Raw genomic sequence first — 6,860 nt, 5'->3', positions numbered from 1 at the left:
TGTTGTAGGTGTCAACATCTGAGTTAATGTCTAAATTTCCATAGTGAGCAGTGTTTTTGTGAATATAGGCCTCCAGAGATACCTGCATGAGGTTGGCAGATAGGAAACAGGACTAAAAGGAGTCTTGTGGTTTTCTGATGTAGCTGAAGAACAGGAAGAATATATCATGCAATCTTAAACATCTATCTTAGGCAACCAAATTGCTTCCTTAGTGTATTCAATCAGTTCAGCTAGAAGATTTCCTAAAGAAAACATCTGGTGATCAATCAACTCAGCATTTCTCTATGGTTCCCTGACAGAACTGTGTGTCTCCTCAGTGACTGTTATGGGAGCCCTTAGATTGTGATGTCATCTAAATTACCCCAACATACTAGAAAGGAAACAAGAGTTTATGTGTCAGAATCTTAAACAGAATCACATCGTGCATTACTGTCCTAGATACTGGAAACCAGGTTTTAAAACTATATATGCAATATTTTTATATTTGAGAATCTGTTGTAGATTTAAACATCTGTGAATTTAATGCTGTGACAGGAAATGTACTTTATCTGTTTCAAGACAGAATGAATATTGATTTAGGAATGGATGACCTCTACAGGGACAGATGCAAAAAGGTATTGGACCATTTGTCATAGCCATATCTAACTTGTGTTCCTTGTGATACAGTGCATAAAACCAGAACAAAACAAAACACAGAACACATCTTCAGCTTTTTGTGACTAGAAATTTCACTAGGAACCAACTTAACACTGTTTATCCTGATACAAAGTTAATATTTTCCCACTTTATGAGCCTTATGCTACATTGTGCACTATAAGACTACTAACTGCTTCAACGTCTTCCTAAATTTATACACATGAGTGATCTTAGCCTAACTCCAACTGACTGCACTTATATGCAAAATCAAGAATGTTGGTTTTAGGTTCATTTCACCTAATTTCCCCATTACAATATCTGTAGCAGCTCCAGAAGGGCCCCAAATCAGTAAACCATCATGACCACAACTCCTCTCACCAGCTGGTGGCCTGTACTAGCTGTCTACATTTGATCTACTTATGCTACTGAATGAAGAATGAAGAATGCTACTGAATGAAAAATATCTAATAAATATAAAGCAACAACTTCAATTTCTGTACTGAATAATTACATGCTCAATAATGCAACAATACTACTGCTGTTTGATAATATTCTAAAATAAAAGTCAACATTTTTTCAATAGCTAAAATCTATCATATCTCTGTAATAACTAAAATATTTCATGCCAGTATCTACACAAGTGTTGGTTTCGCATAAATAAACTTCAAACTGTTTTAATGTAATTAATCTTGACATTTTTTCAAAGGAGTGTTTGAACATACAAATCTGCATTCAAGGAAAGCAAACGCATACCTGGGTGACCTATTTCAGTGGAATGAAAACAGACTTTACCAATCAAAGTATTTGACTGGGAGAGTCAAATACAGAAAGAGCTCGAGTATGGTGAGGGACCCAGAATAAAAAATTCACTATAGATTGTAAACTCCAAAAGAGTAAATCAGAACTAAAATAGAAGTAGCTGATTTTATCAAGTTCTTAATATAAAAATAAGATGCTTTGTAACTAAAATTTATTATTTTTGCTTCATGTTACTATTAAGACATAGTCTGAAAGCAAAAGTGTGCTAATTTATTATGCTACAATACAGTAAAGGGTGTTCTCATGGAGGAACCTAAAATGGTTTCTTAGGAAGCAGTCACCATTCATGGAATGGTATAGAATAAAAAGTAAGGAGACTTGAGAATCATAGAAAATATGCTATCAATAAATATGTATATATTAGTCCATTTCCTCTATTCATATCATATTTATGTGAAGAAACTAATAAAAGATACATGCCCCTCCCCCCACAGACATTCTAATTAACTACAGGGCATTGTAGCAGGTAACATATTGCTAATCAAATAATTTTGGTAAATGAGAACAGCTAGTCAGTTGATACTTGAGACCCTGCCTCTTAGAAAATAAATTCATCAGCATCTGAATATAGCATAACAGAAAAATGTTTGAATGAGACCTGTGGGGCATAAGTCTACTAAAGGTCCAATGGGATTATTTCTTCCTGGGTTGCTGGTGGAAATAAAGATGCAGAATATCTCAAGGCATCTCATGATTTAGATTTGGAGACACCAATTTATCCACATTGCTGGGCAATGAACAAGAAAATATCTTAGAGCATCCTTCTGATTCAAATTCCGGGGTATTTTGTGCTTGGAATTGACAACATATCAACATAAAGGGCATTCTTAGAGCAACATAATATGGCATTTTAAACCGATTGATTATATTCTTTTTCCTCCTCTTCTTTTCCCCAAAAGACATAACAAAATTTATGCTGGTACATTATTTCAAAGTCTGTGGCCAATTGTAACAGAAAAAGAAGCAAAAAAGGATATTTTTCTCACATCTTTCTACATATCATTTTGTTCCCATTGTATTAAATCTTGGTTTAGTTACAGACATCCATGAGAGACTTTCCAGAGATTTTGATGAGTTTATATAAGACTGGACATGATTGATGTCACTCTTCAGCTGGATACTCAGTGTAGGGGTATACTATCTGCATCAGATTCCAAGCCCACACAAAGAATTTTCCTCCAGTCTTTGCTGTTATCCAAGAAGATAAAGAACTACTTCTGTTAACTCCCTCCCTGACAGCTAATAAGATCTTTTGCTTGCCTAAGGAATTAAAAAATGCATCTCAAGGAGTGAAAACAGAAAACAAGACCTGAATATCTAAGTGTTTCCATTGGATCTGATCTGGGCTGCATCTAACTCTATGCTCTGACAAATAAGCAGACAAGAGCAGAACACGTCAAGGAAAGGTATTAAAAAGTAGCCCTTTTATAAGTGAAAAACTGACTAAAATTATGAGTGATATCCTTGTATCCAAAAATAGCATTGAATACTAAAGAAGTTTTGTTTGCTTTCTTTCATTAAATTCTTTTTTTTTAAGACTTTACCTTGGTTACCACCTTCTGTGACCTCTGGCACATGGATCTCAGGTATTTAGTGCCATTTCTAATACCCTAGTATACTGGAGACAAACATTTTGGCAGGGAACCACAAAAGGGGTGACTCTTCCCTTTTTTTTGAAGTTCAGTTGATGTCCCCAGAAGTTTCTACATTATTAATGGAAAATTTAATGTTATATGTATGTCATATAATATTTTACATATTTCATACATATAAAAGTGCCACGATGCATGTTAAAATATTGCCTCTATCTTTTTCTATCCTATTTCTTGGTCACTCTACTTCACCTTCTGGCTACAGCTGTATGGAGGATGTTTACACTGTGCCTAAGAATAACTACATAAATGTTTCAATGAATGTATTATTGCTGTTGATCCCAGCAGTAAAGGTAAATGATCTTTAGATCATTAAAAGATGAATGATCTTAAGATCACTACCTAAGACAAGCCCAGGTACCTGTTTCACATATTTTCCAGGAATTCAAGTGACTATGTTAATTATTTTTTCTAAGGTTATTGCTTGATATTTTTAAACCATAAGACTCAAAATTATTCCTTTAATAATCTTGTCGGTGTTTTTGAATGTTACACAAGGCCCCAGAGAATAAGTAAGCATGTATAATTCAAAGAAAAATAAGTACATCATTCCTTTACTATGAGGTAAAACTATCACAGTGAAGTGTGACATTCTTTGCATGAAAATTGGTCATGCAAGTTGGTCAATACACTAAATAGCTTATTCAGTACATATTTAAAATGTAACCTGTTAGGTTAAAATGAGTAGTAGATATGCAATGCAGTCTTTGCAGTCTCAAAATATATACAGATTTTCCAGCAACTTTTCCAGTATAATGCAGAACCCAATGATACACGATTCGAAAATAAGCTGCATATCCCCCATATATAATTAGAGAATCCAGTGAAACTTTGCAATAACTTATGGCACTGAAAATATTCAATATACATGAACTTTTACTCCTGTTGAATACAATTACAGAAGGTGGAGATTTTGCCAAAGATGGACTTAGAACAACACAGTCAAAAAAATAAATGATGCAGCTGTGTTGTATGCTGGGTTGGTTCAGTTAGGGATTTTAATAAATGTTAGTTAGGTCGGGTCCCTGTACCCCTATTTTCCCCCACAAATGGTTCAATCCAAGTTGCTTACCATAGGAGCTTTTACATGTCAATCTTGTAGCCACTCCCGGATTTTTCTTGAAAGTTCTGTAGCAATCACCCCACCTTTGCATTCCTATTTGTCACAGAACACTGTACCCATCTCTGTCATGTTCCCACAGGTTGCTGTGATCCACATCACTCCCCTGTTGCCTGTCCCTATTGGGCAAGGGGGATTTCCACCCCTGTCTGCCCACCCCCTATTTAGCCCAATGCTTTCATTGTCCATTCGCCATTTTGCCCTTGCGCCGACCTGGGGATGGTCGCTAAAGCCATTGCTGTGACCACGCGGGAAATAAAAGTTCTCAGGCCTGCAAAGTGTGCTTTTCTCTCGTCCCTTTGCTTCCTCTCAACGTAAGGCTACGAAAGCTGTGTACCCACGCCGGAGCGCTCCGCACTTGCAGGGAGGCAAACGCCTTAGCCCTGGAGCGTCTGTGCATGTGGCAGCTGTGGTCTCACAAAAGGCAGCACTAGCTGCCCGAGACCAGAGTGAGAAAACAAAAGCCACGCAGCTGTATGGTCTTGTATCACATTTGTGAGAAGGAGTTGCAGGAGGCACAGGTTCTCTACCTCTGCTCAGGAGCTGTCTTGAATCCTAGTCCTTCTATAAGTTATGACATAGCCATGTGTGTGCCTGTACCTTCGGATCTGTGGATTCGACTTGCCAATATAACCCCAGACCTGCCAGGAAATCCCTAGGCTGGCTGTGCTCTGCTGCTCTGTGTGCTGTGTGGCTGCACCTGACCAGGCAAGCATTGCCTCTGCCACACTTGCTTTCAGGGGAGGGCTGTAAGCAGCAGCTTTCCCTTGCTGCTCCATGACACAATATCAATGACACATGATTTTTTAGTTATGTTTATTTTTATTTGGGAGATGAAGAAAATTAAATTTTGAAGACACGCTGGCTTTTTCAAGGTGAAAGAAAACACCACAGCTAAAATAAGCCTTTAAAGCTTATGACTTTTAAAAGATTAAACTGAAGTCTGCAAACCATGCATTTATTACTAGTATTGTTTGCTGAAGACTTCAGGTAAATTTTGTCACAAGAAAAATAAAGTTGGCTGAGAAATCTCAACTCTGAGGTCCCAAAAGGACAATGGTAACAATGGATAACGTGGATTGGAAAGAAAAGGTTTTACTAAATCTTTTGTGTTTGTCCTACTTGGCTATGAAGCAAGCAGAAAGCCAACAGAGAATATGAGAGAAAAAACATGATTGTTGTTTTATCTTCTTTGTTGGGGGTTTGTTTTGGGTTTGGTTTTTTTTCTTGGAACCTAGCCAGGAGAAAGGTAATTGTGCAATTAATTTTCATTTGTGTTATAAAGCTCTTTTGGTTTTATAGACTGCAAATAAAAGGTCATAAAGATATTTATGGTCTTGGTATTTGCATGCAATGGGGCTGGCAATGACTATGTTCCTGGACAATATTTTAGCTCATAAAGCTTGCAGTATGCTGAGCTGACCAGCCACTGTACGTAATGATCAGCTAGGATTGACCATGGCATTTGGATCTGGAATTTGAATAACCATGCAGGTGTGCAGAGTCTTTTTTGATTAATTCCCTAATTAAAACTAGAAACTGCTTCCCAGTTCTGAAAGTAGTTCAGGGTTTCAATTTTGAATTATTTGACTCCTCTTAAGGTTAGGGCTTATTCATTTTCTTATTTATACTTATCTCTGAGGAATACAGTGTGAAAACTGCAATAATTCTGGTCTTCACCTATTTAAAACACAAGTTTTTGTGGTGGATCCAGAGAGCTCTTTCTGGGACGTAATGAGGTGAACAGAGAAAACAACCATTTGGTGTACAGCAACAGTTTGGTGTTTGTCAATTTTTCATTTGTCTGCCTCTTACCAAGGTTATGGGGAGGGATGTAGAGAGAATAAACTTGCAAGCTTCAAAAACTATGTTAATATTCAAGAGGGAAATCCTTTTATCACTAACGCCCAGGCTAATTGACTGTGAGGTGACGTACTGAAAGTACTAGTTGTGATCTTTTAAAAGTTTTTTTCTTTACCTGTAAATTAGACTAAAGACTGGAAGAAAGAAGCATTTTTTGCCTACCCATCTCTCTTCCCCAACAGGTACATTTCTGACTACACTGGATACAGAAGTTAAACTTCTTGTACATACATATTTGTTTCAAATCTCACAATAAACTTGATGCATAATCCTTCCTCGTTGTTCCTGATGCATGCTTTTAAAAACACCTTTGTGGCAAAAAGAGATTAAGAGAAGGAATATAAACAAATTCTAAGACTTGTATCTGGCTTGGTGCAAGACCAAATGAGGATGACAAGTGCCTTTATCCTACTTTTTTTTCCTTTATTTAATTTGATAGAACAGTACCTGCAGCACCCTGCTACACCTTAAACAGCCTCAGAGCAAACCACAGAAAATAGCCTGAATCATAGAGCACCATATAGAAGTCTCCTGGCTAATCCACTTGCCGTGAGGAACACATTACTTGTTTTACCACATAATGTTTTGTATATGGTCCCCAGGGCTCACTTACTGGGGCCAATTCTGTTTCATACCTTTAACAATGATGTGCACAAGGTTATCAAGTGCACCCTTGGTGAGTTTGCAGAAAACACCAAGTTGGGTGGGAATGTCGATCTGCTGGAGGGTTGGAAGGCTCTGCAGAAGAATTTGGACAGACCAATTCCATG

At 37.2% G+C, this 6,860-nt stretch overlaps 1 long non-coding RNA gene across 1 annotated transcript; it reads left to right on the top strand.

The window, feature by feature from the left end:
* The first annotated feature begins 403 nt into the window (after positions 1–403).
* LOC128788566 (uncharacterized) lies at positions 404–1,105 on the top strand. The gene is made up of 3 exons (XR_008431127.1): positions 404–452; positions 559–614; positions 961–1,105. It is a non-coding gene; the product is annotated as an uncharacterized LOC128788566 (long non-coding RNA).
* Positions 1,106–6,860: the final 5,755 nt, after the last annotated feature.

The sequence above is a fragment of the Vidua chalybeata genome, chromosome 5, assembly GCF_026979565.1.
Source record: "Vidua chalybeata isolate OUT-0048 chromosome 5, bVidCha1 merged haplotype, whole genome shotgun sequence".
NCBI lineage: Eukaryota > Metazoa > Chordata > Aves > Passeriformes > Viduidae > Vidua > Vidua chalybeata.
Note: the sequence above shows the minus strand (reverse complement) of the source record. Positions and strands in the feature narration are given on the sequence as shown.